Source organism: Cebus imitator, unplaced genomic scaffold, assembly GCF_001604975.1.
Source record: "Cebus imitator isolate Cc_AM_T3 unplaced genomic scaffold, Cebus_imitator-1.0 Scaffold441, whole genome shotgun sequence".
In the NCBI taxonomy this organism is placed as follows: domain Eukaryota; kingdom Metazoa; phylum Chordata; class Mammalia; order Primates; family Cebidae; genus Cebus; species Cebus imitator.
The window spans coordinates 240,684-252,208 of record NW_016107756.1 but is presented as its reverse complement, the minus strand read 5'-3'; the positions used below and the strand labels follow the sequence as shown (position 1 = coordinate 252,208).

Below are 11,525 nucleotides of genomic sequence, written 5' to 3'. Positions count from 1 at the left end.
AAAAAAAAAAAAAAAAAGTTCTGGGATTACAGAAGTGAGCCACCGCACCTGGCTTCAAATCTTATTATAAAGCTCAAGACTGATATTATTGAAGTATAAATACATAGGTCAATGGGAAAGAACAGAGGACCCAGAAATAGCCCCACACAAGTATGTCCATCTGATCTTTAAGAAAGATTCAGAAACAATTCAACAAAATGATAGCCTTTTCATTCAATTCAATGATAGTCTTTTTCACCAAATGGTGCTGGAGCAATTGAACATTAATAGACAAAAATTTTTAAATAAAAATAAAGAAACTTGACCTAGACCTCACACCATTTATGAAAATTAACTCAAAATGAATAATAGATTTAAACACAAAGCATGAGAATTTTAGAAGATAGTACAGGAGAAAATGTGGGGGAACTAGGGGTTGGTAGAGTTTTTCTCAAAATGACACTGAAAGTATGATTCATAAAAGGAAAAATTCATAAAGTGGACTTGATCAAGATTAAAAATGTTTTGCTCTGCGAAAGACTCTGTTAATGGAATCAAAAGGCAAAGCACACACTGGGAAACAATTCAAACCGTATATCTGAAAAAGGACTGCTATCTAGAATATAGAAAAAATTCTCAGCCAGGCATGGTGGCTCACACATGTAATCCCAACACTTTGGGAGGCCAAGGTGGGAGGATTGCTTGAGCCCAGGAGTTTCAGACCAACCTGGGCAACATATTGAGGCTCTGTTTCTATATTTTTAATTAAAAAAAAAAAAAAAACTCTCAAAGCTTAACATGAAAAAATTGAGCGATTCAATTTAAAAAATGGACAAAGACAGGTTGGGTGCAGTGGCTTATGCCTGTAATCCCAGGCATGGGAGGCTGAGGTAGGCGGATCACTTGAGGTCGGGAGTTCAAGACTAGCCTGACCAACATGGAGAAATCGTGTCTCTACTAAAAATACAAAATTAGTTGGGTGTGGTGGCACATGCCCGTAATACCAGCTGCTCAGGAGGGTGAGGCAGGAGAATCATTTGAACCCAGGAGGCAGAGGTTGCGGTGAGCTGAGATGCACCATTGCACTCCAGCCTGGGCAACAAGAGTAAAACTCTGTCTCAAAAAAAAAAAAAAAAGAAAAGAAAAATGGACAAAGACAGGAAGAAACATTTCATTGAAGAGAATATACAGACAGCAAATAAGCACATAGAAAGATGATCAACATTAGCAGCCATTAGGGAAATGCAAATTAAGACCATGATGAGACATACCTATTAGAACAGCTAGACAGATGTTGAATTTCTTAGCACCCCAAAACGTTAGCCTCTCATCCTTAAAATGAAGATAGTAAAGAAATTGTGAGGCTAAAAATGGTAACACTTATGAAGTGCCACAGAAGTTAGTACTCAATAAATTGTAGCATTTTTTACTGCTGTTGGTGGTGGAATTGTTACAAGAATGCTGGGATACATAACTATATTTTTACTCTAATGAAGGCAGAGAAAAACTGTTTCAGTGGTAACTTACTATGGCTCTAGGAAGAATTTTCTTTAGTGACTGGAACTCTAACAAGTCGCCCTCCACCTCTTGCTGGGAATTTTAAAATAAAATCTGTTTCCTGCTGACCTGTCCTGTATGATGCGGCTTGGAGGCTGGGGAAATGTTCCCCCCAAATTTCTTTTCCTGAGATACCTGATGAGCTGCGAGGAAACAGCGCCCCCTTCCTGTGAAGCACGCCGAATGGAATCAATTTTGCACTCCCGGTGTTTGCGAGTATCGCACCATCTCCTCCTCCGGGAGGTGTAAGGTCAGCATGAATGGTTTGCTGAAGCTTCCAAATTTTTAGAAATGAGAAACGATAAGAAAGAAAAACAATGCATTTTTAAAATATTGTTGATTTAAGACTAGGATGCATGAAACTGACACAGAGACAAAATGTTCTGCTCTTTGTGGTTTCTGGACACTGTCAGCTTCCTGGCACTGGAGTTTCACTGCGAATCACTGAAACTTAAAAGCTAGTGTTGGTGGCTGCCTCACAGAAATTGTGACTCTGAGAGATAAGAAAGGCCAGGTCGGGCGCGCTGGCTCACGCCTGCAATCCCAGCACTTTGCGACGTTGAGGGGGCAGATCACGAGGTCAGGAAATCGACACCATCCTGGCTAATACGGTGAAACCCCGTCTCGACTAAAAATACAAAAATTAGCCCGGCGTGGTGGCGTGCACCTGTAGTCCCAGATATTCCGGAGTCTGAGGCAAGAGAATTGCTTGAACCCGGGAGGCGGACTTTGCAGTGAGCCAAGATCTCACCACTGGGCAAGATCTCACTCCAGCCTGGGCACAGAGCGAAACTACATCTCTGAAAAAAGAAGGCCAGGCTGGGGCGCAGTGGCTCAGCCTGTAATGCCAGCACTTTGGGAGGCCAAGGCAGGCAGATCGCTTGAGCCCAGGAGTTTGAGACCAGCCTGAGCAACATGGTGAATCCCCGTCTCTACTAAAAATACAAAAATTAGCCAGGCATGGTGGGGTGCACCTGCAATCCCAGCAACTCAGGAAACTGAGGTAGGAGAATCGCTTGAACCGGGGAGGCAGAGATTAATTACAGTGAGCTGAGATTGAGCCACTGCACTCCAGCCTGGGTGACAAAGCAAGACCGTGTCTCAAAAAAGAAAAGAAAAAGAAATAAGAAAGTCATATTTCTTCCCTCAGAGAAAGGATTTATATATATATATACACACACACACACACACACTTTTTTTTTTGAGACCTAATCTCACTCTGTCACCCAGGCTGGAGTGTAGTGGTGCAATCTTGGCTCACTGCCACCTCTGCCTCCTGGGTTCAAGCAATTCTCCTGCCTCAGCCTCCCAAGTAGCTGGGATCACAGGGGCTTGCCACCAGGCCCGGCTAACTTTTTTTGTATTTTTAGTAGAGACAGGGTTTCACCATGTTGGCCATGCTGGTTTCTAACTCCTGACCTCAAGTGGTCCTCCCGCCTCATTCTCTCAAAGTGCTAGGATTACAGGTATGAGTCATTGTGTCCGGCCAGGATTTAAAAAATTTCTTTTAGGGTCTTACGTCTATTCTAACAAACAATATCTGTACTGCATTTTCTTCAAATCCTTAATCAGATGTTGTATTGAAGAGGTGAGGAAGGAGACCCAGGCATCTGGGAATCAACTTCCCTTTTCTTTTTTTTTTTTTTAGACGGAGTTTCACTCATGTTACCCAGGCTGGAGTGCAATGGCGCGATCTCGGCTCACCACAGCCTCCGCCTCCTGGGTTCAGGCAATTCTCCTGCCTCAGCCTCCTGAGTAGCTCGGATTACAGGCATGCACCACCATGCCCAGCTAATTTTTTGTAGTTTTAGTAGAGACGGGGTTTCACGATGTTGACCAGGATGGTCTCGATCTCTTGACCTCGTGATCCACCCGCCTCGGCCTCCCAAAGTGCTGGGATTACAGGCTTGAGCCACCGCGCCCGGCTCAACTTCCCTTTTGACTGCCACACTGCATTTCAATAGAAGAAAAGACAGACCGACTGGCCCCTCCTGATTCACCTTCCTGTAGGTGGCGGGCTTGGTCTTGGGAAATCTCTCCAAGAAGACACTGTTTTTACTTAAAACAAGATCAAACCCGAAACCTTTTCACATGTGAGTCCTAAAACTATAAACCGAAACCCTTTCATATGTGATCCCTGAAGCTGTAAACCGAGATCCTTTTCATACGTGATTCCTGAGGCTGGAAGCCAAGGATCCTTCCACATTTAATATCTAAAGTGTAAGCCTATATAAAGGTAAAACCTTCCTTTGTTAGATGAGCTGAATTTGGACAAATCATTCCTCAGCTCCCAGCTGTAATAAACTCTTTCCTTCTTCATTCGTCTTCATTCGGTGTTTGAGAGATCCGTTTCCTGCAGCTGCACCTGCTAAAGAGGGACATCAGAAAGGCTGAGTGCAGGGTAGAGCACATATTTTAATAAAATTGATTTTTGCACAGGAAGCTGTTGACATTTAGGGGCTAGACCTGTGCTGTCCAGCATGGTGGCTACTAGCTACACATGGCTGTTTATGTTTAAATTCATTAAAATTGCCGGGCGCGGTGGCTCAAGCCTGTAATCCAAGCACTTTGGGAGGCCGAGGTGGGTGGATCACGAGGTCAAGAGATCGAGACCATCCTGGTCAACACGGTGAAACCCCATCTCTACTAAAAATAAAAATAAAAAATTAGCTGGGCCTGGTGGCGCGTGCCTGTAATCCCAGCTACTCAGGAGGCTGAGGCAGGAGAATTGTCTGAACCCAGGAGGCAGAGGTTGCGGTGAGCCAAGATAGCGCCATTGCACTCCAGCCTGGGTAACAAGAGCGAAACTCCGTCCCAAAATAAATAAATAAATAAATAAATAAATAAAATAAATTCATTAAAATTAAGTAAAATTTAAAATTCCGTTCTTGAGTCCCAATAGCCACATTTCAGGTGTTCAACAGTGACCAGCAAATGTTCACTGTTTGTTACAGTTGCGGAGCATTTCCACCCTGTAGATTGGTCGCAGAGAAGCCACATTCACCTTAAAAAACAGCCTTTCTGCACTGAATCATTTCTACCAAATAGTTCTACTCCTGTTGAAGACATCTCTGTGTCAGACTATAAGCTGATGTCAAATGGGAAAAAACCTCAGACACCAGCATTGAACCTGGAGAGTCTGGCTCCAGAGCACCCTTGCAAACAGTTACACTGACTGGATTTCCCAGATAAGAATGGGGTTAGTGGGTGCAGCTCTGCAGCATGATGACACGGCTGGCTGGGTTCTAGTCCAGGGAAGAAATTCTCTGATAATGGAGTCCCGTCAACACAGAAGCAACCTGCTTCACCACTGACACACACACAGACACACACACACACGCATCCTCTCTCAGAGATTGTGCAGAATGTGTAGGAGCCTTCCTAAGAAACTAAGTTTCACTTTGTCGCCCAGGTAACACTGTAGTGCAGTGGCACAGTCTCGGATCACTGCAACTTCCGCCTCCCGAGTTCAAGGTTCAGGTGATTCTTCTGCCTCAGCCTTCTGAGTAGCTGGGATTACAGGCACATGCCACCATGCCCAACTAATTTTTGTATTTTTGGTAGAAATGGGGTTTCACTATGTTGGCCATCTTGTCTCGAACTCCTGACCTCAGGTGATCTGCTCACCTTGACCTCCAAAATAAGAAACCAATTCTATTTTCTGCTCACCAGGAGTTGTCTGGGTTTTGTTTGAATCAGTCCGTCAATTTCACAGCTGCCATATCTTAATCCTGTCTTGATGAGAGACAGTCTTATTTGCTTTTCTCATGTATATGCAACCTCAGAGCTTCCACTCTTTGGAAAAACATTTAATAAATGGGAGGGGAAAAAAGGAGCCAAAATGAGATTATGATAATTATGAAATATTTGTAAATTATTCCATTTAACAAAACAAAACAACAATTTTAACATGCAAATATACAATGTAATACATTTGTGATTTTTATAAGACAGTTCCAGAATTCATAAAAAATCTACTAATTGGTGTAAGGTTAGCCAAGAGAAAGGACAAGTAAACCCAAAATCAGGCAGGCAAGTTTTATTACCCTGCCAGGCTGCTCCATAACAATCAGAAGAGGCAGCCCCCAGCTTACAAAAGGTGGGGTTTATATGGGATGAGAGGGCATAAGGGAGTTTCAGGAGGAGATAATCCATCAGCTTGTAACAAGCACAAAGATAGTTTATCAGCTTGTGACAGACTTACAATACATCATCCTGTGACTTTTGAGGAGGAGGAGGCAGTTAAAAAAACCCAAGATTTTACAGGTATGTGTAAAACAGGAATTTACAAGTACGTGTAACAAAAGTTTGTTTTCACTGACCTCCCCACCCTGCCCAGCTGGCTGTAATCAGGCTTTGCTCAACTGCAGAATGTTTTACAGCCTTGCTGTGGCTCCGAGATAAGAGTTTAGGGGTGCACCTGCAGGGCAATCAGAGTGAGGGGTCAGCTGCGTTCAGGTTTTCAGGGACAGCTTGTCCCTAACATTCCAGCCTTTCAACAGGTAATAGAAGAAGGGCACCATTGACATCTGGCTGCTTCTTGCTGGATGGGGTGACACTGAGGCGGGAGCTAGATTGTAGGAACTGGCGATCCTGGAACTGTCAGTGTTCTTGGAGCAGCATTATATCTTGTATTGTCCCATGGATGAAAGCTTAGTACGGTCTTGTAAAAACTGGGTGAGGAGACATAAGAGGCAGAGCCAAATGCTAGAAGGAGGTTGAGTTTTGATTATTCCATGTAGGCAGTTTGCGGTTCTTTTTCTTTTTTTTTTCTGAGACAGAGTCTTGCTCTGTTGCCCAGGTTGTAGTGAAATGGTGTGATCTCGGCTCACTGCAACCTCCTCTTCCCAGGATCAAGCTATCTTCCCACCTCAGGCTACCAAGTAACTGGGACTACAGGCAGGCACCACCACTCCCGGCTAATTTTTGTATTTTTAGTAGAGATGGGGTTTCACCATGTTGGCCAGGCTGGTCTTAAATTCCTGACCTCAAGTGATCTGCCTGCCTTGGCCTCCCAAAGTGCTGGGATTACAGGCGTGAGCCACCACACCTGGCTGCATTTATGTGTTTTATTAACCCAGGTAACTACAGATGATAAACACGTTATAAATGTCGGAGAATGGGCCACATTTTACAAACTGATTGGTTAAGGGAAATTTACTTAATCCTAAGGCTGCTGCTTTTCTGCACAGAAATGCCTTTACCCTGGGAGAAAACATGCAAATCATTACCAGAAGATACTTGTATATTTGCAAGTGTTAAATCAAGTTTAGCCTAAAGCTGCCGCCTTACTGTTTTAAGTTTGGCCTAAAGGTTCTTCTGTACATTGTGAACTACAACCTAAATGAAGTTGTAAGCAGACTGTAGCCTACTGTTGTGTCAATCACTGTGTTTTGGTCAATGCAAAGATGGCCTACTGTTCAAACCCTGTTCAAATAAGGTAAATGCTGAGCTGTAACCAATCTGCTGTTTCTGTACCTCAATTCCATTTTCTGTACCTCACTTTCCTTTTTCTGTCTGTAAATCTTCTATCACATGGCTGTACTGGAGTCTCAGAGGCTACACCGGCTGAGGAGAATATATGATTTGCCAACCATTCTTCCTCAATTAAACTCTGCTAAATTTAATTCAGCTGAGTTTTTCTGTTTTTTAAAATTTATTCCTTTTTTTTTTATTGACACAGAGTCTCGCTTAGTCGCCCAGGCTGGAGTGCAGTGGCGCGATCTCAGCTCACTGCAACCCCCGCCTCCCTGGCTCAGGCCATTCTCCTGCCTCAAACCTCCCAAGTAGCTGGGACTACAGGTGCACACCATCACACCCAGCTAATTTTTGCATTTTTAGTAGAGACAGAGTTTGACCATGTTGGCGAGGCTGGTCTTGAACTCCTGACCTCAGGTGATCCTCCCACCTCAGCCTCCCAAAGTGCTGGGATTACAAGGGTGAGCCACCATGCCCGCCGGAGTTTTTCTTTTAACACAAGGGTGGCAACTGGAGTAATCTAATTGCCATACCTCGAGAGGGGGCTCAGGTAAAGGAAAATGTCCTTGGGAACTATATGACAATTTCCCTGGATTATGTTCTGGACAAATGTGACAATTTTAGACCTCATAAGTTATAGTTGAAGTTTTCCAAAAATAGCTTTCCCCAAGCAACCATTTTGTCAGGACTCCAAAGAGTGAGGTTGTATTCACAGGTTAAAAATGATAACTGTAGGCAGGGCGCGGTGGCTCACGCCTGTAATCCCAGCACTTTGGGAGGCTGAGGTCGGAGGATCACAAGGTCAGGAGTTCGAGACCAGCCTGGCCAAGATGGTGAAACCCCATCTCTACCAAAAATACAAAAATTAGGGGCAGTGGTGAGAGGTTGTAATCCCAGCTACTCAGGAGGCTAAGGCAGGAGAATCCCTTGAACCCAGGAGGCGGAGGTTGCAGTGAGCTGAGACAGTGCCATTGCACTCTAGCCTGGGTGACAGAGCAAGGCTCGGTCTCAAAAAAAAAAAAACAAAACTGTAATTCAGCAGGAAGTATAGGCACATTGTTTGGCCCACACCATACCTCATATTTGGGGGAGTATGTTTCCCTTTTTCCTAAAGGGCAAGAGCTATATCTAGTTTGTTGCCACAGTGCCATGTGCTTTTCATATAGGCATGTATTGATTGCAATATAGAAATGCTGAGGATGTGATGATGTTGTCATGCCACCTCCTGCACGAAGCCTTTCCTAACCCCGCCCCCTTTCTCAGATTGAAAGTAATTTCCACATTCTTAGAATATGGAGTATTCTTACAGCTCCAAACACATGGAACCTTGAGGAACAATTACTCCTATATTTATCTTAATTATCCAAACCACCCTGAATCTTGCTACAAAGAACAGAAATTCTATGTATATTCAATCTGACCTTTTGGCACAGATGAAGCATTAATAATCTTTTGTTGAAGAAAGGTTAACACGTGGAACTTTAAAACATACTGTAATCTGTTTATGAACACTTAATTTCATCTTAGAGTTTAGGTGCTGATCTTTGAAATTATAGTTTTTTTTTTTAACTTATAAAGTGACTCTGGGCCGGGCCCAGTGGCTCACGCCTGTAATCCTAGCACTTTGGGAGGCCGAGGCGGGTGGATCATGAGGTCAGGAGTTCGAGACCAGCCTGACCAACATGATGAAACCCTGTCTCTACTAAAAAATACAAAAATTAGCTGGGCTTCGTGGCTGCGCCTGTAATCTCAGCTACTCAGGACGTTGCGGCAGGAGAATCGCTTGAACCCGGGAGGCGGAGGTTGCAGTGAACTGAGATAACGCCACTGCACTCCAGCCTGGGTGACAGAGCAAGACTGTCTCAAAAAAAAGCGGGGGGTGGTGGTAGGCGTCTGTGATCCCAGCCACTAGGGAGGCTGAGGCAGGAGAATTGCTTAAACCAGGGAGGTGGAGTTGCAATGAGCCAAGATCGCACCACTGCACTCCAGCCTGGGCAACAGAGCGGAACTCAAAAAAAAAGTGGCTTTGGAAAATAATAGTCATTTTGAGGCTGGGCAGTGCTCAACGCTATTATCGATTTCGTTAACATTGGGGGTCTTTAAAAATGTCAATCCGTGTATGACTGAAGACAGTGGCAGGGCTCTTAGCTGAGGGACGGAAAAATTTTTGCTGCCTAGGATTCATCGACATTCTTTCTTTCCTCTCCCGGTTTCTGGCTCTGTGTGGAATAGGTACTGTCCTCCTGTAGTTGTTAGGGAATCAGATATCGCGTTTTGATCGTGATAAGTTACTTGCTTTTCTATTTTTTTCACCTTAAATTGAAAGTGGAGAGGTGTAAATTCTGCCCCACCCTGGGGAGGCGGCTCCGGCTTCTAGGCAGCTCTGCAGCAGGTTCCATATCCACGACTTTAAAATGGACTCGGGAGTCTTTTGGGAGGCACGTCGCAGGAGACAAGGGCGTGGTTATGGTTTTGGTAACGGTAGCGTTTTCTCCACGGACCTGCAGGCAGGTTCCTACACTTCCAGGCTGCGCGTGCGCGCCGCAGGCCGTCCGTTAATCCCTCCGTCGGTCCAGCATTAGATGGGCACAGGTCCTGGCTGGGCCAATCAGGCTCTGTCTCCAGGGCTTTGGCGCGAAAAGACGCCAGGTCCAAAAAGAAAAAGAGGAAAAAAAAGAAAAAGGAAGAGGGAGTGTGAGATTGATAGATTCTAGCAGCCCTCCTGTGAACCTGCCCGTTAATTCCTCTTCTCTAAATGTCTGCCTTTTTTCTTCGTGTACAATTCCTTTTTGTCATGGCAGCAGGAATAAATGTTGATCTCGATCAACGTTGGTGTAAAACGACCCTGCCTTTCAGGAGGTCATTCCGCCCCCAACAAAAGACTACACTTCCCAGCGACCCTTGCAGACCGGAAGAGCCGAGTCTCCCTAAGGCGGAGCTGCAGCAACTTCCGGCGCCCTGGTGGGCTGGGCTAGTCGCCTTTTACCCTGGCGGCCGCTCTGCGTGAAGTGTTGTGGACTTCAGCCTCCTTCAAGTCCGCGTTTAATGAAATACTGATAAAGAAGAGTCCTTGTGCTTAGAAAGTTACCCGCAATCTAGGGGTGTTTGGCCAGGGCTTGGTTGCAGATGCAGCAGCAAAACTGGTAGTCGCTAAATGAAGGCGTAGCGCAGCTGTGATCCAGCGATTCCCCTCCTAGGTTGTATTGTGGACGGAATATGCCAGGACGTGCTGTTTGCAATAGTCAAAACACGGAAATGACCCAAATCGTTTATCAGTTTGATAGATTGTGGTATAATTATACAATGGCTCGTTAATAAGGCAATGAAAAAGATAATTACAGCTACATGGAATGGCATAGATGAATCAGAGAGACTTGGGGTGTGGAAACCAGCCTAGGAGTGATGATTATATGGATGTGCACATGTGTAAAACTCGTAAGTTTGTACCCTTAAGATTGATGCTTTTTTTTTGAGATGGAGTCTTGCTTCGTCGCCCAGGCTAAGTGTAGTGACACCATCTCGGCTCACGGCACCTCTGCCTCCCGGGTTCAAGCGATTCTCCTGCCTCAGCCTCATGAGTAACTGGGACTATAGCTGGCTTAGTTTGGTATTTTTTTTAGTAAATACATTCACCATGTTGGCCAGGCTGTTCTCGAATTCCTGGCCTCAAGTGATCCTCCTGCCGCAGCCTCCCAAAGTGTTAAGATTACAGGCGTGAGCCACCACGCTGGGCCGGTGCACTTGATCTTCTGAATGTTACAATAATATGTATAGTATACCTAAGGAAAAAAAAAAAAAAAAAAAAGGATGTACCATTCTTGAGTCTGTATTTCCCGAAGTATCAAAAATCAGGCCAGAAGGTTTTAGTGAAATTCTCTACTTTTGTTTTAATCAAATTTCATATTCTAGGAAATCACTCACTTTCACCTTCAGGCTGAAGTGCAAACTCCTTTGATTAGTAATATGAAGTTAAGGGAGCAGATCTGGGGCCAGACTTCCCGGGCACAAATCACATTTCTGCCTCTCGCTAGCAGTGTGAGCCTGAAGAAAGCATTTAACCAGTTTTCCTCATTGGTAAAATGAAATAATCCCAGCCTGGCCAACATGGCAAAACCCCGTCTCTACTAAAAAAAATACAAAAATTAGCCGGGCACAGTGGTGCGTGCCTGTAATCCCAGCTACTCAGGAGGCTGAGACAGGAGAATCATTTGAACCCAGGGGAGGTTGCAGTGAGCTGAAATCGGGCTACTGCACTCCAGCCTGGGTGACAAAGCAAGGCTGTCTCAAAAAAAAAAAAAATCAGGGCCGGGCGCGGTGGCTCAAGCCTGTAATCCCAGCACTTTGGGAGGCCGAGGCGGGTGGATCACGAGGTCAAGAGATCGAGACCATCCTGGTCAACATGGTGAAACCCCGTCTCTACTAAAAATACAAAAACATTAGCTGGGCATGGTGGCACGTGCCTGTAATCCCAGCTACTCAGGAGGCTGAGGCAGGAGAATTGCCTGAACCCA

General features: G+C 44.9%; 1 protein-coding gene across 1 annotated transcript in view; it reads right to left on the bottom strand.

Annotated features, from left to right (window-relative positions):
- DHRS7B (dehydrogenase/reductase 7B) overlaps nt 1-9,237 on the bottom strand; it is a 94,841-nt gene extending 85,604 nt beyond the window's left edge. The window contains exon 1 of the mRNA XM_037732112.1: nt 9,166-9,237. The gene's annotated coding sequence lies outside the window, so the exon portion shown is untranslated. The remainder of the gene's footprint in view (nt 1-9,165) is intronic.
- Nucleotides 9,238-11,525: the final 2,288 nt, after the last annotated feature.